General features: G+C 42.1%; 1 long non-coding RNA gene and 2 other non-coding genes across 3 annotated transcripts; 1 reads left to right on the top strand and 2 right to left on the bottom strand.

Moving 5' to 3' along the window:
- Nucleotides 1-1,100: 1,100 nt before the first annotated feature.
- On the bottom strand, nucleotides 1,101-22,945 carry LOC143961359 (uncharacterized). The gene is made up of 2 exons (XR_013270452.1): nucleotides 22,818-22,945; nucleotides 1,101-3,097 (listed from the first exon to the last, which is right to left on the bottom strand). It is a non-coding gene; the product is annotated as an uncharacterized LOC143961359 (long non-coding RNA).
- Nucleotides 3,379-3,452, top strand: TRNAT-AGU (transfer RNA threonine (anticodon AGU)). Its single transcript has one exon. It is a non-coding gene; the product is annotated as a tRNA-Thr (tRNA).
- Nucleotides 21,051-21,121, bottom strand: TRNAG-GCC (transfer RNA glycine (anticodon GCC)). Its single transcript has one exon. It is a non-coding gene; the product is annotated as a tRNA-Gly (tRNA).

Genomic DNA, 22,945 nt, shown 5'->3' on the forward strand with positions numbered 1-22,945 from the left:
AAAGAAAAAAAATCAGTCTTCTTTGAAATGTTGTCCTTCCTAAGGAAAGTCATGGACGTTAGACCGTAAGTAACGTTTGGATGTTCCATCTAGAAAGTGAAAAAAGTAGGTCTCCATATAGTAATATTGTGACTAAATGTTCCTCCTTTTATTGTAGTACATCATCAACCATCTCAGAGTGTGAGGAGAACACTGAAAATAAGGAGACAGAAGCAGTGCAGGGAGGTGAGCAATCCATACAAGAGGGTGAAGGCCAGTCCCAGTCTGTGGATAAGACAGGACGTCCGAGCACATGTCCAAACTCTTCGTAAAGATCCATACATGTAAGCATACTATTGATTACTAAGCTTTATCTGATATACACCAAGACATCATTGCATTTCTCAATTGGCAAATTATTCTCTGTGGGTTAGACATGACAGGCTAACAACATCACAATCCTCGCAGTGTGGCAAAAAGCCTGAAAATCCAGAGATGGACAAAGCAATGAAGTCCTTGGTGGACGAGATGACCTCCTTTAAAAGACAGGAGAGTAAGGATCCATTCTGTGATGCAAATAACTCAAATCTGTCTTTCCTGGGGACAATTTATAATACACTTCAAAAAGCACCAGCAGAGAGGCAAATGGAGATACATATGGGTATATTTAATTATGTGGGGGATGTATTAGAGCTGCGGAGTCAGGAATGCCATTGCCCACTATTAGCCAGTTTGAACCCCCTCAGAGGTCATACTGTCAATATACCTATAAGTCCCCATGTCTTATGGCCCAGCCATATCTACTGCCCTATCCACAGACCCCTGTGCATTCATACAGCTCAATGCACATTACCCAGAGGCCTCCTTATGTAAGTTCCTCTCCTACTCATTCCTCACAGGGAACATATCCTCTGAGTGTAAACACAAGCTCAAATTCTGCTGATGTTTCTCAAGATAATAGTCAAACCAGCTCTGGTTCTTCTTCCCAAACTTCTACTGCATATTCCCCATCCCCCACTTCTTTTTATTAGGATTTGTAACCTGATTTTTATGTTAAATTTAGAAATTTTGGAAAGTTTGCATATTTTAAGCTTTGTTCAGACTTTGACAAATAAAAAAAGTTAAGTGAAAAAAACTTTATTTTAAACGGGTTATGCAGAATAATAAAACTAAAACCATTTTGAACATATCATGTGCTTTTGTGTCTTTTTATGCTATCAAAACACATTGAAATAACCAAAAATAGCAAACATTACACACGTTTTTTTTCATATAGCATCTTAGGACATTTTTGTACAATTATTGAAATTTGCACTGTATCATTTACATATATTGTTATTACCATGAAACATCTCCTGGTGGAGATAGAAAGTAGTCGGCAAATTGTTCCCCCATGGCAATGTAGGTTCTCCTTGGATATATTCTGCTGTACTGTATGGAGGGTAGGTGGAACTCTTCCTCTTATTCAACGTGGATGCCCTCTGTATGCCAGAACAATATTATGCAGAATGCAACAGGCCTAAATTACTAACTCAGCATTATCAAGACTGAGTTGCAAGGGTGTTTGGAAAATACGTCATTTACTAGACAATATGCCAAATGTACATTCAATGAGGAGTCTTGCGCAGCTCAGCCGATAGTTAAAGACCCTCTTCTTGTCATCCAGATTACTTCTGGCATAAGGCCTAAGCAGATATTGAGAAAGTACAAAGGCCTCATCTGCAACAAACACAAAATGCAGGTCTGGTCCTTCAGTTCCAGACAGAGGCTGATCAGATGGTATGTTGAATCGCCCTTCTCACAGTCTTTGACCCATTATAGACCCATGGAACACTCTGGAATCAGAACTGCTTCCATATGCCCCAATGTCCACAGCAATAAATTTATAATTGCTGTCACAGATAGCCATAGAGACCATGAAAAACATTTCTTGTAGTTATGAAATCTGGAACCAAATTTACAATACAATAGAATTTGGAAAGTTTGCTCAATTCCAAAATCCATCTGCTATTCTTTACCACATGTTTTCATCTGGTAATGACATCACTGCTGGACACAGCTCTTCCCATTTGGCTAAGCTAGTCTCTGAAGTAGTTGAAATTCCCAGTAAAAATAATGGTTTAAAGAGGTATAGGACTGGCCAGTTGCAAGAAACCTAGAAAAAATTGAACATCTTTTTAGCTTTTTCGAACAACATTATACTGGCACATAAATGGATACGATATTTATTATCTATACATACTGTTTTTACACACACACACACACAGTAGACCAGGGGTAGGTAACCTCGCTACCCCAGCTGTTTTGAAATGACAAATACCATCATGCTTCTGCCTCTAGGAGTCATGCTTGTGATTGTCAGGGCCTTGCAATATTTCATGGTAGTTTCACCAAAGCTGGAGGACCGAGGTTGCCAACCCCTGCAGTAGACCAACAAAAATATGACTCTTGTTAAATGAATGACATCAAGGTCACTAAGAGACGTTCATCTGCATGTATACACATTCTCATGTTGGTATGTCTCCACTGCAGCCATTGGTGCAGCTGGTCCAGTAAGTAGTCACATGTGGCTACAGTCATCCTGGTGAAGTTGAAAAATGTAGTAGGATACTGTCAGAGATGGTGCAGAGCCACAAAACCTTCAGAAGGCCACTTCAGTAGTATGGGGTGGGTCCAAAAGCAACGTTTCCTAGACACACTGCTTTTTCTTGCTCTCCTTTCTCATCATATAAGCAAATATGACAAACAATGATGTCACACTATCCCAAAAAATGGAACCAACTCTCTCACGTGATATTCCAAGATATGTAGCAATACTTTTTGCTGATATTTGGCGGCCCTCCATGATCATATTATGGATGGCTTTCACATTTGCAGGCACAGAGACAGAAATAGGCCTTTCACTGGGTTTCTCATTTTCGACACCAAAATGGCCAGCTTTAAAATTGACAACCCAATGTTTAATTGTTGTATATGAAGGGCCACTGTTGCCCAAAGTTTGTGACATTTCATCATGGATCTGCTTCTTATCTTTCCGTTGGAGAAACAGGAAATTGATTATAGTCCTATGCTCTTTCACATTGAATTTTCAGGAGGTTCTGCCATGTTCACTTTGGACCTGAAAAAGAAAGATAAGTTAAAATCATAGGTAGTTGAATTTGGACCTGAAAAAGAAAAATAAGTTAAAATCATAGGTAGCTGATTTTTGCACCATTAAATATAGACAAATTGGCCAGTACACTCTGCAATTTACAGCTTCCTATCTCAATTTGTTTTAAGTAAGGCTCAATACTTATCAGTACCCTCTTGTAGGCTATGAACTTCACAAATAAAAATGAGCATTACTCATATTTACTCATATTTACAGCCATTATCATCTTTCATTGGATGCTATGCCGTGGCGCTGTGGCTTAGTTGGTTAAAGCGCCTGTCTAGTAAACAGGAGATCCTGAGTTCAAATCTCAGCAGTGCCTTGCTTTTTCTAGAGATTTAACAGAGCAATTTTCACAAAAAGGAAAATACCCATTCTCATTTTCATCTTGAGAATACCTATTCCCATTCTCAAGATGTCTGGTAGATAGATAGAGAGCACTGACACCAGCACCGTGATAGAGAGCACTGACACCAGCACCGTGATAGAGAGCACTGACACCAGCACCATGATAGAGAGCACTGACACTAGCACAGAGATAGAGAGCACTGACACCAGCACCATGATAGAGAGCACTGACACTAGCACAGAGATAGAGAGTACTGAGACCACACCAGCACCGAGATAGAGAGCACTGACACCACACCAGCACCGAGATAGAGAGCACTGATACCAGCAACTAGCTGCGGGACCCAAAAATATGACATCGCTCAACCTCTTCAAACAGGAGGGTACGGGCATATAGTACGGTGTGCTTTTTTTGTACAAGGAAGTGAGCCAAAGGTAGAAAAAGGGTCCGTGTGCTAGATTGAATAAATCGTTTATAGAGTTACGCATATACATGGTCCACTGGTCACATGTTTTGAATTCCTCCGAGATCCATGCCTCATTCATTTTTAGAAATGGGAGGTAGTCAACACTGTCGTGAGCTAGGCGAGTGCGCTTATCGGTCACAATCCCCCCTGCTGCGCTGAACGTCCTTTCAGACAGGACACTGGATGAGGGGCAAGCCAACAGTTCCATTGCAAATTGGGCAAGCTCTGGCCAGAGGTCAAGCCTGCCCACCCAGTAGTCCAGGGGTTCATCACTTCTCAGAGCGGCCGGTAACCCGATGTAGTCGGACACCTGTCGGTCTAGGCGTTCCCTGATGCTGGATCCAGATGAGACCTGTCGATGGGTCGGCTGAAAGAATGACCTCATATCAGAAGTCACCAGTACATCTTCAAACCACCCTCTTCTTGCAGGCTCTGTTGGATTTTTACCCGCAACTCTTTCTCTGGGAGTGGGAATTCCTCCTCTGCCAGCGCACGCAAAAGCAGAATGCAGCATTTCTCGAAGCAAGGCCTTTAAGTGCTCCATTCTGACAGCCCTCTGTGATGGTGGTTAACATTTCTGTCATTTTGTGTTTGTACCGGGGGTCTAAGTACGTTGCCACCCAGTACTGGTCCTTGACCTTTATGCTTTTTATACGAGGGTCCCTGTTAAAACACTGGAGCATGAAGGCCCCCATTTGCACTAAACTGGAAGCGGTGTGGTGGCCTGGCTCCTGCTCATCATCCAGGATAATGTCATCCTCCTAGTTCTCCTCTCCCCATCCACGCACAACAACAGGGATCCCAGAAAGGTTTAAAGCATGCTCTTCTTGCTCCTCCTCATCCGCCCTGGCACCATCCTCCTTTACCTCCTCTTCAGACTCCTGTTATTGACTTGTCTCAGATAGAGTAGACCCCCGGGAATTCATCTAGAAATGCGACTTCCTCATCTTCCTGCTCCTGCTCCTCCACGGCTTGATCAACACGACACAACATCGACACGAGGCAATGCACGCTCCATAAAGAAGGCATAAGGTACGATGTCACTGATGGTGCCATGGCTGCGACTGACCAGTTTAGTGATCTCATCAAATGGCCACAGAAGTCTGCATGCGTCACGCATGAGCAGCCACTGGCACAGTGAAAAAAAAAACAAGCTCCCAGAACCTGTTCTGCCGCAGAGTTCGTACAGGTAGTCGTTAACTGCACATCTCTGCTGGAGCAGCCTATCAAGCATATAGAAGTTTGAGTTCCATCGCGTCGGGCAATCGCAAATAAGACATCTGACCGACAGATTGTGTCACCGCTGAATGTCAGCAAGGTGAGCCATGGCCGTGTAAGATCTTCTGAAATGGGCCGAGATTTTCCTTGGCTGCCGTAAGATGTCCTGGACCCCAGGGTATTTGACAACGAATCGCTGCATGACCAAGTTTAAGACATGTGCCATGCATGGCACGTGTGTAATTTTGCCCTGTTTCAATGCGCTAAGCAGATTGGCACCGTTGTCACACACCACTTTACCAACTGTCAAATTGAGCGGTGTTAGCCACTGATCTGCCTGTGAATGCAAAGCTGAAAGGAGTGCAGGGCCAATGTGGCTCTTGGCTTCCAGGCACAACAGACGCAGCACAGCATGGCAACGTCTCACCTGGCATGTCGAATAGGTTCTGGGGATCTTGAGCGGCGCAGAGGAAGAGACGCTAGCAGCGGAAAAGGAGGAGTCAGCCGAGGAGGAGAGGGAGGAGGATGGAGTAGGAGGAGGAGAAGAAGAGCCAGGCCTGCATGCAATCCGTGGCGGTAAAACCAATTCTTCACCGGTGCCACGGGTTTCATGCTTGACGGCTGTCAGAAGGTTCACCCAGTGGGCAGTAAAAGTTATATACCTTTCCTGCCCGTGTTTGCTAGACCACGTGTCTGAGGTCAGATGTATCTTGGCACCGACACTGTGTGCCAGAGATACATTCACTTGCCGCTGAACATGGCCATATAGCTCTGGGATGCCCTTCTGTGAGAAATACTTCCTTCCTGGGACCTTCCATTGTGGTGTTCCAATGGCCACAAATTTTCGAAAGGCCTCCGAGTCCACCAGTTTATATGGCAGTAGTTGGCAGGCTATCAGTTCTGACAAGCCAGCCGTCAACCATTGGGCAAGAGGGTTATCCGGCGTCATCATTTTTTTACGCTCGAACATTTGGCACATGGAAGCCTGCCTTTTTGCAGAAAAACGTGAGGATGGCATGATGAAAGGTGGAGTGGAGGACAATTGTGAGGAGAGAGAAGGAGAAGTAGAAGACGAGGCTGGACGGTGAGAGCCTGGAGTGTGGCTTTGTGGGTTCCGTTGCTCCCACTGGGCTCGGTGATGGCAGCTCATGTGCCTTCTTAAGGCGGTCGTCCCTAGGTGAGTGTTGGGCTTACCACGACTTATGCGTTGACTGCAAAGATTGCAGATGGCAACACTATTGTCAGCAGCGGACACGTTAAAAAAAGCTCACACTGCAGAGCCATGTGCCGGCGTCCTGGGAGCGCCAGATGTGACCGTACATGGTTGATGCCTTGCTCCTGATACATTAGCAGTCTGGTTTGTCCCTCCTGTGCAATCTAAGTTTCTACCTGCTTCTCCTCCCTATCTGCTGGTCCATATCTTACTCTGAACTCCCCTCCTCTTCCTCTCTTGTGGGCACCCACATGACATCACTAGACACGTCATCATCGACGTCACCTTCCCCACCGCTATAATTAGAGATCTCGGAGTAGGCAGCAACACCGGGGACCAACCTCCTCCTTGGGCTGATCTGGGTACTGTCGTCAGACTGCTGAGTGGCGGTTGTTGCTACCTCCTCTTCCTGATCCAATGCCAAGAGTGGCTGCGCATCGGTAATGTCTTGTGATGGATCGGAAAATAATTCCTGTGACTCAAGCGGAGGGTATATGGTGGTGGTGTTGGTGGTAGTGTCTTTGGGGGTGCACACAACAGAGAGTGAAGAAGAGGGTGCAGATCGAGAGGATGAGGAGGGTGCAGAAGAGTAAGGCTGAGTGAGCCACTCAACCAAGTCTGGTGCGTCCTTTGACGTAATCTAACGCACCTTCTGCAATTTTCCACTTTGGCTCGAGCCTGTTGCTCCTGCCCTACCCCTACCACCCCTGTAGAAGGGCCTGCCTCTTCCTCTGCCTGTCATTTTTTAAATTACCCTGTGACAAAAGTCTCTAGAAAAGTGCAGTATGTATGTGGAAGAAGGTATATAACACCCCGCTTCAATCGGTCGTTTTGGGGGGCCACTGGTCTATCACACCAGTTATAATACTTTTTTTTTTATTGCGTTTGTCACTCTTTGTAGTATGGCTGCAGAACCGCTCAGCAGTCACAATACTGCACAGTGGAAATGCACTATACTATGCTTTCTACATGTGCAAGTATTTTATACGTGTATTACACCCCTATATACTGCACACCAAATAGTACACCTATACCTGTCCTTAAAAGGACCTTTGTGGACCTAATAGTAGCTAGCTAGTAGCTAGTGAATTGCAGACTGTCCCTGCTCCAAACACCAAACTGTCCCTCCCTACATTGAGAAACGACAGCTGCAGAATCGGTCAGCAGCACAGCAGTGCAGTGCACTATAATATGCTTTCTATATTTGAAAGAAAGTATATTATACGTGTACAACCCTTTATACTGTACACCTATACCAGTCCTTAAATGGACCTTTGTGGACCTAGTAGCTAGTGATTTGCAGACTGTCCCTGCTCCAAAACACCAAACTGTCCCTCAGTCCCTACACTGATAAACGACAGCTGCAGAATCGGTCAGCACTCAGCAGCACAGCAGTCAGCAGTGCACCATAATATACTTTGTATATTTCAAAGAAAGTATATTATACGTGTACAACCCTATATATTGTACATCTATACCAGTCCTTAAAAGGACCTTTGTGGACTTAATAGTAATAGCTAGTGATTAAACTGACTGTCCCTGCTCCACACAGCGTCCTTTCCCTACACTGACAAAAGACAGCTGCAGAATCGGTCAGCAGTGCACTCAGAAGCACAGCAGTCAGCAGCAGTGCACCAAAATATACTTTGTATATTTGAAAGAAAGTATATTCTAAGTCTATTACAACCCTATATACTGTACACCTATACCAGCCCTTAAAAGGACTTTTGTGGACCTAATAGTAATAGCTAGTGATTAAACTGACTGTCCCTGCTCCACACAGCGTCCTTTCCCTACACTGACAAAAGACAGAATGTAAAATGGCCGCCAGATCAGGTCTATTTATAAGGTAGGGGGAATGTCCAATTGTCCATGTGCTGAAATGTCTCAATTGGCTGTCCTGTACCCCATGATGGATGTGTCAAGGGATCAAAGTTCTTCACAATGAAAATGCATATGTCCGCCGGGCGAACAGCGCCAGAAGTCCGCCGGTTTGGCGAATCGCGAACGTCCAAAATTTGCCGCGAACCGACCGGGCGAACCACAAGGCCATCTCTATACAAGAACCCTGAATTCATATGGACTATGGTGATTTGAATGATAATTGACCATGGAGGGCAAAACACTCATAGTCATAATTTCTGAGCTATGTGAAAGTTTTAATAATTTTCTGCATCTGGCATTCCTCTAGCAGATAGTGCCCCCTTCTGAAAATGTACAGTACACTAGCAGCTCCAGACCTGTAGATGAGACATCAAAGACTTCAGAGGTGTTAGAAATAGATAGGCAACATAGCAGCAGTGGCTCCTTTCTCCCTTGACCACACATCTTTTTGACCATCCCAGGACAATAAATGAAGGTGACATTGACTCAGTAGTTGGCAGTTTTGTGTTAATTCTACACAGTATTCTGGGAAACAACCAACTCCACGGTTCTCATGGTTTTGGCTCCAAATGGTCCTGTGGTCACACTTGGCAGAGGTATGGAGAAGTGTCACAAGAATATAAAAGTGAAAGGAACAAATGTCCCCATTGTCCTAGCACACTTTCCACCCTAGTGCTTATATTAATGGTCTCCTCCCAGTAAACAGTAAAGTGTACCAGTCATAAATCACTTGTAAGAGCATATCTTGAACTTTGAATTTCAGCTTTAGCACCACATTGTAAGAAGGAGAGAGTTTAAAGGCTTAGGGGTGAGTGTATTTGAGAATTTCATCTCCCAGAAATGTCTTCAAAATGAGGAGATCTTGGCAAAAGTTTGCTACTTTGGTGAATTGTATTGGAGTCAATAGGCATGGCAAAAGTCAAGGTGGTGTTAGTTGTTGTTAGGCCCCATTCACAGTTGCAAATGGGGCTTTTACCAATTACTGTCTGTGTCCAGGCCCAATCAACGCAGGTAATCATTCTATGAGCAACTACATGTGAGCAGCTGCGATTAGCTGTGGGAGCTGTCAACCCCAGAGAATTACAAAAGCTAATTTCAACTATCTTGGATCTGTTTTTGTGTCAAATACCAAAAAATAGTCCAATATTTTACATATGACTACATAAAGAAAATAATGACAGTGAAAAAATATAAATATATTGCTATTGTACACAAAAATAAAATTAGTATAAAAAGGGAGGAAAGTACTAATATAATATAACATTATAAAAAAAAAAAAAAAAATGTAATATTGTGAATAAGAAGCTCAATATGAGACAGGATGATTATCTAATGCTGGCCAGTCACACAACAATATATTTTTACTACAGTTCATCAATGTCACCTTTTAAATCATTAGATACAAAACTTATACAACAGTATACTCGATTTCTCTTCCCCCATATGTTGCTTAGCCCAACTCACAGGCTTGGAGCTTACATGGGGTTTTGCATTTTTCTCTGCTTGTTTCACGTAGCAGTAGAGTTGTGCATGGGCAAGTGCATATGCTAGATGATAATTAAAACTTCAATGGCGAAAATCTTCAAATTCTTAAATAAATATATTCTGTTTTGGAATTGCTAAATTAACCACTTGACCACTGGGCACTTAAACACCCTTAATAACCAGACCAATTTTCAGCTTTCGGTGCTCTCACATTTTGAATGACAATTACTCAGTCATGCAACACTGGACCTATATGAAATTTTTGTCCTTTTTTTCACACAAATGGAGCTTTCTTTTGGTGGTATTTAATCACCGCTCGGTTTTTTATTTTTTTGTGCTATAAAAGAAAAAATACAGAAAATTCTGTAAAAAAATTAATTTTTCTTTGTTTCCGTTATAAAATTTAGCAGATTAGTAATTTTTTCTTCATAAATTTTGGCCAAAATTTATACTACTACATATCTTTGGTAAAAATAAGTACAAATTGGTGGATATTATTTGGTCTTTGTGAAAGTTATAGAGTCCACAAGCTATGGTGCGTTTATATCTGAAAATTGATCACACCTGAAGGACTGACGGCCTATTTCAATTCTTGAGACCCTAACATGCCAGAAAAGTACAAATACCCCCCAAATGACCCCTTTTTGGAAAGAAGACATTCCAAGGTATTTAGTAAGAGGCATGATGAGTTTTTTGAAGTTGTCATTTTTTCCCACAATTCTTTGCAAATCAAGATTTTTTTTACTTTTTTTTTCACAAAATTGTCATATTATCAGTTTATTTCTCACACACAGCATATGCATACCACAAATTACACCCCAAAACCCATTCTTCTATTACTCCCAAGTACGGCGATACCACATGTGTGAGACTTTTACACAGTGTGGCCACATACAGAGGCCCAACATGCAGGGAGCGCCATCAGGCGTTCTGGAGCACCCAGGACAATTCTGACATTTCTCTGCTACATGTAAAAATCATAATTTATTTGCTAGAAAGTTACATAGAATCCCAAAACATTATATATGTTTTTTTAGCAAACACCCTGGAGAATACAATGGTGGTCATTGCAACTTTTTATCTCGCACGGTATTTGCGCAGCAATTTTTTTAATGCTTTTTTTTGGAAAAAAAACATTTTTGTGCTTAAAAAAAAAAAAAAACAGTAAAGTTAGCCCAATTTTTGCATAATGTGAAAGATGAAGTTACTTTGAGTAAATAGATACCTAACATGTCACTCTTCAAAATTGCACACGCTCGTGGAATGGCGCCAAACGTCGCTACTTAAAAATCCCCATAGGCGTCGATTTAATTTTTTTTTACTGGTTATATGTTTTGAGTTACAGAGGAGGTCTAGGGCTAGAATTATTGCTCTCGCTCTAACGTTCGCAGCGATATCTCACATGTGTGGTTTGAACACCATTTTAATATGTGGGCGGGACTTACGTATGTGTTCGCTTCTGCATGCGAGCACATGGGGACAGGGGCACTTTAAAAAAAAAAAAAAATTTATTGTTCATTTTACTTTATTTATTTTAGTTTGACATTTTTTTCCCCAAAAATAATTTTTTTGATCACTTTTATTCCTATTACAAGGAATGTAAACATCCCTTGTAATAGGAATATGGCATGATAGGTCCTCTTTACAGTGAGATATGGGGTCAATAAGACCCCGCATCTCACCTCTAAGCTAAGAAGCCTGAAAAAAAAAGATTCTGGCTTTGATCGTATTGGCGAGTCGGTAGAAGCACCGGAGGGCAGCAGGGGATGTCTATGGCTGGGTATTGCAGGGTATCACCGACTATGGCTGGGTATCTCAGAGTATGGCTGGGTATCTCAGAGTATGGCGTTGCAGAGCATTGCAGGGTATTGGCGGGTGTTGCAGAGCATTGCAGAGTGTTGCAGGGTATTGGCGAGTGTTGCAGAGCATTGCAGAGTGTTGCAGGGTATTGGCGGGTGTTGCAGAGTGTTGCAGGGTATTGGCGGGTGTTGCAGAGCATTGCAGAGTGTTGCAGGGTATTGGCGGGTGTTGCAGAGCATTGCAGAGTGTTGCAGGGTATTGCAGAGTGTTGCAGGGTATTACAGAGTGTTGCAAGGTATTGGCGGGTGTTGCAGAGCATTGCAGAGTGTTGCAGGGTATTGCAGAGTTTTGCAGGGTATTGCAGAGTGTTGCAGGGTATTGGTGGGTGTTGCAGAGCATTGCAGAGTGTTGCAAGGTATTGCAGAGTGTTGCAGGGTATTGCAGAGTATTGCAGAGTAATGGCAGGGAATTGAGGGGCTAAATTTCGGTGAGCAGCGATGTGGGCACTGCAGATGCAGCCCACAGCGCTGCTGACACCGATCTCTTCCCCCTCCGCTGTACTGATCGGTACAGAGAGGGGGAGGGAGGAACCGGCGTCATAGCATGACGCCGGTTTGTTTACAAGTGATCACTCCGTCATTTGACGGAGCGATCACGTGGTAAACGGCCGCGATGAGCGGCTGTTTACCGTGATCCGTGATGCGCCGGGTCCTGTGGACCCTGCGGTCACGGATGCTCTCGAGTGTGTGCCCCAGGGGGCGCGCGAGAGCGGAATCCTGGGAGGACGTCATATGACGGCCTCCCAGAGTTAAACAACCGCCCTGTAGCTGTCATTCGGCTATGGGCCGGTTGTTAAGTGGTTAACTTAGAAGTAGTATGTATACAGTACAAAACAACTACTAATAACCACGGAGAATAGGTGCAGGAGCTCCCCTTTTCTGAGTCACCCCTTGTCTCCGCCCCTACCCACCCCACCTCCAAGCCCTATTCCTTGGTTCCACCCCCTACCCACCTCCCAGTACTGCCCTTTTTAAACACTTAAGCCCCGGCCCCTTTTTGCGATTTGGTACTGTGTCGCTTTAACTGACAATTGCACGGTCGTGCGATGTGGCTTCCAAACAAAATTGGTGTCCTTTTTCCCCACAAATAGAGCTTTCTTTTGGTGGTATTTGATCACCTCTGCGGTTTTTATTTTTTACGATATAAACATAAATATAGCAACAATTTTGAAAAAAATGCTATATTTTTTACTTTTTGCTATGATAAATATCCCCAAAAAATATATAAATAATTTTTTTTCCCTCAGTTTAAGCCGAAACCTATTCTTTTACATATTTTTGGTTAAAAAAAATCGCAATAAGCGTTTATTGATTGGTTTGCGCAAAAGTTATAGCGTCTACAAAATAGGGGATAGTTTTATGCCATTTTTATTAATAATTATTTTTTTTACTAGTACTGGCGGCAATCAGCGATTTTTATTGTGACTGCGACATTATGGCGGACACGTCGGACACTTTTGATCAGTGTGATTAAAAATGCACTGATTACTGTAAAAATGTCACTGGCAGTGAAGGGGTTAACCACTAGGGGGCAGTGTAGAGGTTAAGTGTGTGTGGTTTTTTTTACTGCAGGGGGCGTGGCTTGGCGTGTGACATCACTGATCGTCTTTCTCTATGACAGGGAACAGAAGATCAGTGACAAGCTCACTAGGAAGCACGGGGAGAGGTTTGTTTACACTTACCTCTCCCCGTCTATCAGCTCTTTGACCCGATCGCGGGACACCGGCGGCGATCGGGTCCGCGGGTCCCACGCCCACGGTCACGGAGCTCAGGACCGGGTTGCGAGTGCGCCGGCGGCGGCACGTGCGACCCACCCCTGGGCTCTTAAAGGGCAACGTACCTGTACATGCTTGTGCCCAGCCGTGCCATTCTGCCGACGTATAATGGCGTGAGGCAGTCCTTAAGTGGTTAAAGAATACAAAACCACATATAATTTTGTATGGAATTTGGTAATGATAGCAAGAAAATCAGTAAAATAGATCCCCTGCAGCCAGTAACAATAGGGTCCCACGCCAGCAACAATAGATCCACCTAAGAACAATGGACCATACGCAACAAAATTTCCCCGCAGCCAGCATCAATGGACTCTCCGTCAGCCAATAACAATAGATCCCTCCCTCAACAGTAGATCTCTCCCAGCAACATCTGACCCCCCAGACCCACCCTCAACAACAATAGGTTTCCCACCAGCAACATTAGACCTCCTCAGCAACAATAGACCCCCCTGCAAAAATATACTACTAGACTACTAATAGACCACTCCAACCAGACTAGCTCCCCCAATCAATATACCCGGCAGCACACCCCAGCTTTTCTTGCCATTACAGTCAGTGCTGGAGGTGCCGGAACTGCGTTCCCCCGCGTTCCCGCTGAAAAAAGACCTGCTAATAACTATTTTCAATTCCTCCCAACCTTCCTTACCTTGACTTGTTAGACTATTTTTTTTATTTAAATCGCAATTCGTTTGTGATGTAAGAAAGAAAATATAAGCGTCAGGGCCTGGGCTTGAATGTGGGTCTTCAGCTGTTTCTAGTAATGAGTCTTCTTACTAGGCTACCTGAGTTACTATACAGTACACTGCCTGATCTATTGGACAACCCTGACAACCCTTTCTTCATCACAGACTCATCATAAAACATACATGTAAAAAAAAGGTATTTCCAAAATACATACAGCATTAACACATTACATTCTAAACGCAAAAAAAAGGGGGGGGGCCCAAAGCAACTTCTCCCTAAAAACATACAGATTCTCTCTTCCTCTCCTCCACTCCGCCAAAAGCCCCCTACACCATTCCTTCCTTCGTAAGACTTCATCCCTTAATTATTCTATAACTGGTAAATAATCTGTTAACCCTTATGCTTCCATCTGGTCCCAAGATAAATGGTGTCAACCCTGGTAACGTCAAGCATGGTTCCCACATTTTACTAAATTTATTTGCTAAACCCCTATTCTTATGTAGCTGCCATTCCTTTAGTAGTGTATCATTCACCTGTATCCACCATTCTTCATATGTTGGGCTACTAGAGGATAACTATTTCATTGCTATTAATTTTCTTGCTATAAATAATGTTCTAATAATGGGAAGTCTAATTGCCGGAGTATACATTTCTTTTTCTTATTGTCCTAACAAACATATTTTTGGGTCTGTCTGTATCTAGGTTTGATATACCCGATTAATGGTTTCTACCACATTCTGTCAATATCTAAACAATTTAGGACAATTCCAAAGCATATGTATTATTTCAGCAGATACTCTTTAACATCTTGGACATTCTGATGTATCCCGCTTCCCCCGCTCACTGGTGACCTATAGGCTCTATATATTATATATAATGGGGTTAGGCATTGTGGAGATACCGATACAGATTCCAACATGCCCTGCCAAGTTTCATCTGTGATTTTTCCAAGATCTTTTTCCCATCCTTTTCTAGCTAAACAACTATTTGTTTCTCATGGTTGCTCAGTCAGGCGACCATATAGAGTAGAGATCAGACCCCTCTTAGCCCTTGTACACGCGGTCGGAGATCCCGACAACCAAATCCGTCGGATTTTGTCCGTCGGATCTTGTCCGAAACTGTTGCATACACACGGTCGGACAAAGTTGTCGAAAAATCCGATCTTTCAGAACGTGATGACGTATTTTCGTTACGATGGGACTACGTTCAGGCTAGTAGCCAATAGCTTTGATGTAGGAATTTGATCTGAGCATGCGTGGCACTTTGTCCGATCGGAATTCTCTACACATGATCGGAGTTTGTCCTATCGGACCAGTTTGTCGGAAAATATTTCCAGCAAGTTGGAAAATTTGGTCCGACGGATATTCCGACAGAAACAGTCCGATGCATACCACACACAGTCGGATTATCCGACAACACGGTCCGATAGGACACATTCCGACGGATTCTCCGACCGTGTGTACAAGGGCTAAGCCTGTATCTTTGCTAGAACATCCATAAGTGGCATATTTTGTATCTTAACTTTTTTGACTTTAAACTCAAGGGTAAGGAACCTCGGCTCTCCAGCTGTTTTGAAACGACAACTCCTATCATGCCTCTAGGAGTCATGCCTGGGATTGTTAAGGTGTCATGCCTGTGATTGTCAGGGTCTTGCAATGTCTCATGGGACTTGTAGTTTCAAAACAGCTGGAGAGCCGAAGTACCCTACCCCTGAGTGTAGCGCATGGCGTAGTTGTAAATATTGATAGTATGTGTAGGGAGTAGGCAATACATATGTTTTCTGTAAATCTTGAAATGTTTTTAATATATTATCTGTACAAAGCTGTGCAATATATTATATCCCTTTTTCTCTCCAAACCCTTTTAATTTATCTAGTTCCTCATAATTTTTATTTCCCCATAAAGGGAAGTATACTGAAATATGATTATATTGCATTATATGCCTCACATCCTGCCAAACCTTATGTATGAATCCAAAAGTTAAACCTTGTGCCATATCAGCAAAGTTACCTGATTCTATTTACGCTATCAAATGGTATTGTAAAGAACTACTCAAAATTATCGATTAGATAGGATCTATCCAGTCTATCTCTCTTCCCATCCTGCAACCCGGCCTTGAGCCTTGACTTCTGCTGAACCTTGAACTCTTTGCTCTTCCCATGAACTTCCTGATATATTGGATATACTGGATTTCTCAGCCAGTATCTCGTTCTTGTCTTCCCTGCTGCCATCCATATTTTGCTACCACTCGTTATCGACCTTTGGCTTGTTCTGTGACTACGCTTCTGCCTAATCCCAAACTGCAACTACTCGTTACCGACCTTTTGGCTTGATTGCTAACCATGCTTCTGTGTGATCCTTACCTGCTTATCTGCTACTGGACCCCGGCTTGCTCACCCCCTGTTGGGGCAATCCTGAGGACTGTGACCTGGTACTAACATGCAGCTAAATCCATCTCCACCATAAGAAGCTCTGGTGAATACCGGTTAGTACTTAGACTCCGCACCTCAGATGAGCCTGCATCATCTTACAGGGTGACTACCTGAGTACCTATCCTGCTGGTTGGTGCTAGTCCCGCAACTGCTATAGCACCTCGCCTTTGAGCCTGGTGCCTGATCGTGACACTAATGCCGCATACACATGACTGGACTTTTCGAGGGACTAGGTCCGGCGGTCTTTCCGACTGAGTTTTGGTGGAGTTCCGACGGACTTTCCGAATGAACGGACTTGGCCACACACAATCACACCAAAGTCCGCCGGATTCGAACGTGATGACGTACAACTGGACTAGAATAAGGAAGTTCATAGCCAGTAGCCAATAGCTGCTCTAGCATCAGTTTTTGTCCGTCAGACTAGCATACACACGAACGGATTTCTCGGTCAGGCGAAGTCCCAGTGGAAACATTTAAAACATGTTCTATTTATAAAGTCCCCCAGATTTTTGTCAAGCAAAGGTCCGATGGAGCCCACACAAGGTCGAATTGTCTGACGGACTCGTTCCCTCAGAACTTTTCTGTCAGAAAGTCCGGTCGTGTGTACGCGGCATAAGGCTCGGCAGAAGATACATGCATTACTTCATTCTGTATCACATGATAACACGTGGTTTTTGTATGTTGACCCATCATTACTTTTTCTCATGAAGACCTTCCGAATCTTGGTCCATATCCGTCCATGCTGTAACAATGCTTGTTTACCAATTTTGGATTGAAAATCTTTAGCAAAATATATTGATATGAAAAAATACTTGTGAGACACACAATGGAGTTGAGCATTGTCTAGGTTACAAACCAGATCTTCTTCTCCGCATAATCCTTTGATGTTTTAAGGCTCTTTTCTTGCCTCCAGCTATAGAGGTGTGAAGCAGAAGTGTGGACACTGGTTACCATCAGCTAGACACACTTTCTCTACACTTCTCACATTTTGTTAAATGTCTCTTTACTGTTTGATTTACTGTCCATTAGTTCCATAGCAACAATTTGTCCCTTATTTGGAGGGATTGTCCCAGATTATGAACCAAATCCATTTGCTCCTCTTTCCTTTTGCAAATTTTAACAATGGAAAATGTTTGCAACACTTTCCTTCTCAAGTTTTTATAATACACAGTGCACAGAGCAAACTATAGGTCATCCTGTGTTGGTCCATTCAAACCTATGTATTAGTGTGTTGTGGTGCTATCCATTTTTAATGGCTTCCCAAGGTACTTAAAGTGGAACTCCACCCAAAAAGGGGAATTTACGGCTTTAAGGCCTCCTCCTCCTTTTTTTTGGGAGGTGGGGGGCAGATAGTGGGTACTTGGTTTTGACAGGTCGGCTCCGATCACCTAGTTCTCTTCTCCCTCCCCCTCTTCTCTCTCCCTTTTTCCCTCCCTGCAGTCTTCTGGAGCATGTTACAGGTTCCAGAAGAATATGGGACCATTCACAATGTGCAATGCGGCTCACACATGTGCAGTGGGCACTTGGCTGTGAAGCTGCAATCTGTCACAGCCCGGTGCCCACGGTTCAGATGCCGGTGCTGAGGACAGCATTACTTTACTCATGCGCTGTTACAGCATATGGAGAGGAGAGAGCCAGTAACTGGCAAGTGCGAAAGGGGACATCTATAGTGCCCATCAGTGCTGCCTATCAGTGCCTCTCAGTGCCACCTATCAGTGCCCATCAGTGATGCCTATCAGTGCCCATCAGTGGCACATATAAGTGCAGCCTCATCAGTGCCCATCAGTGCCGCCTCTTCAGTGGCCATTAGTGCTGCATATCAGTGCTGTCTCATCAGTGCTATCTGTGGCACCTCATCAGTGCCATCTCATCAGTGCCGCCTCATCAGTGCAGCCTATCAGTGCAGCCTATCAGTGCAGCCTTATTAGCATGCATCAGTGAAAGAGAAATTACCTGTTTGCAAAATTTTATAATAGAAACTAAGAAAACCTTTTTTTCCTCCAAAATGTTTGGTCTTTTTTCATTTGTTTAGCAAAAAAATTAAAAAAATTCAGTGGTGATTAAATACCACCAAAAGAAAGCTCTATTTATGTGAAAAAAAATTAATAATTTTATATGGTTACAGTGTTGCATGACCGTGCAATTTTCGTTCAAAGTGCACTAGCGCTGAAAGCTGAAAATTGGCCTGGGCAGGAAGGGGATGAAAGGGCCCAGAAGGCAAATGGTTAAGGAATGAATACACCTACTCTGCAATATGCAGTAATGCCCTCTGTGCATGAGGTGTGTTGCACTGGAAAAAAAGGATGCATGTTTGATTTTCGGTCTGTTGGCAGCCCAATCAAATTAATATTCTACCTTAATGCAATACACATTAACATGCAGCATTTTAAACTTTAACACAGCACAGTTGACTATAAAGAAGTGACCGCACCTAGGATTTACAACTCCTTGAATCCTGTGTTATAAGTGTGCTGATGTATTCACGCCTTTAGGGAGGATTGTTTTGTACCTCATTATTCATTTATTGATTGCTTTTATTTTTCTCTTTATCTTATTACAATTTTATATCGCCAGTCAGAAACAAATAAAATTTAGACTATTAATATTGGTGTAAACAGTTTTTTTAAGGCTTATATTGGTGTATTTGTCATGTGTATCCCAATAATCAGGGTTTCATTTACCAATTTGGATGGCAGAATTTGCACTGTGGATATTTGTAGTGTGCAACCAATTTTGTAGAGCTTAGGTTGGTGTGTTTGTCCCCCATAACCAAGGTCTTGCTTACCAATTTGGTCGCCATAAAATAAGGGGGTTTTAGCAAAAGGGGTTAACCCCAACAAATTATTGAATCTTCAGACTGGAATTCTCCTGCAAAATTCACTGAAATTATATAAATTGCCAGCAAGCAATTGAACTTAAATGTTTTATGTCACTCCGTAAAGGGATCAGCCAGAGTTGATTGTCAACTCTTTTGACTAGCAATTCATTACAAGCTTCCACTCTTCTTGCAAATCCTTCAGAACTTCAGTCCAAGATATGTTTCTTGTTTAACTTCCCTCTGTACTAAGCTATGCTCATAGCCACTGCCACGTGTTCAAATTTACCATTCAGGTAGCTTCACACTGCCCTGCGCGGTCCTGAGGTTTTCATGTGGGTTAACTTCACTTTCCCATTTTTTATGATGTTCCACTGTTTTGATGCGGTTTCAGAAAGCGTGCCGAAATTGCAGGACCCCATAGACGTGTATGGGAAAGCTAACCTGCACAAACAACGCGGGTTAGCTGTGCTTTAGCAAAAGCGTAGTGGGGCAGTGTGAAGCTACCCATATGCCGCGTACACGCGATCGGAAATTCAGCCAGCAAAAGACCGATGAGAGCTTTTGGTCGGAAAAAGCGTTTGTGTGTATGCTCCATCGGACCGTGGCTGGCCGAATTTCGTTCCAGAAAAAGATTGAGAGCATGTTCGAAAATGCGTTCATGTGTATGAAATTCCAACGTGCAAAAACTCACGCATTCTCAAATTCAACTACGAGATGGAAGCTATTGGCTACTGGCTATTGAACTTCCTTTTTCTAGTCCCATCGTACGTGTTGTACGTCACCGCGTTCTTGACGGTCGGAATTTGGTGTGACCGTGTGTATGCAAGACAGCTTGAGAGAAATCCCATTGGAATTCCGTTGGGAAAACCATCAGAGCTTTTTCCAACCAAAGTTCCAATCATAAGGCTGAAGTTGTCTGTGTATATTCGAGTCAATAATGACTTTTTCATCTACAGTTATCAGCCACAAAATTGTAGCAACTTGTTGAAAAAAGCTTTCTCTGCCCATTTAGCCCTCCGCAATACCCTGATGTTCCCCATGGTAAAGTCCCCTTCCCTACCCTTCTTTCATTTCCCCATCTCTTTTCTCTTTGTCCAGTTCCTGGTGTTTCTTGCCCATTTTTCTCTCCTCACTTGTAGGCCACCATTCCTTCTTTTTTTCTCTATTGTTCTTCTTTTTCTTAACGCTACTGAATATCACGGTCAGTTGTAGGACCCTCTTCTTTGACAAACTATATACAATAGTACTCTCCTGCGCTCGAGGGAGGTGTAATAGTAGTGGATGTTTCACAGATTCTGGGTAGTTCAAAAGAAAGCACAGGTTTTGCTGCCCTCTGTGGGTCGGGGGAGAAACCCAAGAGGAGCACTGTAAAACAAAGAAGGGAGGGCGCACCAGTCTTGTGCATTACCCAAGTGGTATCTTTAATAAAGTATATAAAGAAATATACTCACAAAGACATTAATGATAAAAGCATATTAAAGTCCACAGTAGACATGAAGCAACCAGCACACAGAGACTGTCTTCAGAAAGTTGGAGGACTTTCCAGGAGGCTGAAGCGTTTTGAGGGGAGATTTCCTTTTACTCAGAGCCAATCCTTGGACTTTGTCAAGACAGTCTTGGTGACCTGGTTACTTTGTGTCTACTATGGACTTCAATATGCTTTTATCATTAATGTGTTTGTGAGTACATTTCTTTGTAAGCGAAAGTTTTTGATAGAAGACAAAAAAAAAAGCTGCTTTGCATTGGCCGGGAATCGAACCCGGGCCTCCCGCGTGGCAGGCGAGAATTCTACCACTGAACCACCAATGCATTTACACTAGATTTTTCCCTGGAATGAGTCTTTGTGTGAATATTCAAACAGCTAATTGACTTTGCTTCTTTTAACCCAAAATTATTTTAATTTTAGATTATTTAACATTGATCGACATATATCTACAACCTAACAAATAAAAAAAAAGGTATTATTATTTGTTCCAATTCAGTAACTCTTTTATTTACAAAATCTAATATTTTTAAATCAGATTTAAAGAATCCACAAAATTGGAAATTGGAGAAAGGGCCCTTTTTATTTTATTTGTAAATAACTTTGCAATGCTTTGAACCAAAATAATAATTTTAGTGTCATTATAAAAAAGGAAAATAATATAATGAAATATATACTTTTATGTGCAGTAAAAATAAATAAAACAGCTACCACTAACACACATATATATATATATATATATATATATATATATATATATATATATATATATATATATATATATATATATATATATATAAAATCTTTTTTATCACTGGACAAAGTATAAAATAAAATTAATATTTTTGTATCTATTTACATAACTTTTTTCTATATTTATAAAATTTATAAAAAAAATTTTTTTTTATTTTGACCTGGTAATCCTGTCCTAGAGATTCAATAAAATATATACTTTATGTTGAGTAGCAAAAAGTTAACAACAACATATTTGAACTATTTTTGTTTTTAATTTATTTTGCTCATTATTATTTTTTTTTTGTGTTGATTTAAAAATGCACAAAATTGGAAATAATGCCCTTATTTCAGTCATGCTGCCTTGTATCAAAATTGTAACTTTACTGTCATTATAAATTGAACAATTTATGGAATAAAATACATACTTTTTATCTACATCAGAATTCATTTAAAAAATTGTTTTGTTGCATCTTTTTTCTAAAGATTTCAAAGAATAAAATAAAACTTGACTTTTGCAAGACAATATCAAGTAATGACAACATCATTGCTGAACATATGAACATATAAATTGCTCAGGTCTATAGGGATAGACAGGTTTAAGAACGGAAAAAGCTAAAGATTTTCACCAAGTCTTGCGAAGAAATTATTAAATTGTTTGACCCTTGGAGATCTCTCCAAAGTATGGGAAATCCTCTTTAACAGTTATATCTACTTTGGAAGATTTTTCTTCTATTCCCAATGCAGGGAGAACTCAAAATGTTAGTGTTTTTCATATTTTTCTGTCCTGGTCACAATGGTCACCAGAACAGATAGAGGGTGATTCTCTCCAGAGAACAAAAAAACGAATAAAAAAATGTATTCAGATACATTTCAAAGAGAGTAAAAATCTGGATTCTCTTGAGAGTGGTTAATGAGCTTACAAACAGGAATATCTCTCAACATGACCATCAGAAGTCTCTTTGGTGTTCTCAGACTCCTCTCTGGTACACTACCAGCCCTCTTCTACAGAGGTGTCAGACAGAAGTGTGGACAATTCCTTGTTGTTGTCACCTGGACACACTTCCCAACCACACACTTGCAGTGGCACACTTCTGTGTTTAAATATGGGACTGTTTGATCTGCTGTCCAACTAGTCTTCAGTTCTCACCTAAACCTGTTCAACTGGTCTTCAGTCCTACCTTAAACATGTCCAACTGGTCTTCAGTCCTACCTTAAAGGGGTTGTAAAGGTTCGTTTTTTATTTTCTACATAGGTTCCTCTAAGCTAGTGCATTGTTGGTTCACTTACCTTTTCCTTCGATTTCCCTTCTAAATGTTTTTTTTCTTTGTCTGAATATCTCACTTCCGGTTTCTCCTCAGTAAACTTCTCACCATCATCCGAGCGGTGCTTAGTCAGCCAGAACAGCTTACTAAACA

Source organism: Lithobates pipiens, unplaced genomic scaffold (assembly GCF_037356315.1).
Source record: "Lithobates pipiens isolate NorthernLeopardFrog02 unplaced genomic scaffold, aLitPip1_a1.2 Scaffold_8, whole genome shotgun sequence".
Taxonomy (NCBI): Eukaryota; Metazoa; Chordata; class Amphibia; order Anura; family Ranidae; genus Lithobates; species Lithobates pipiens.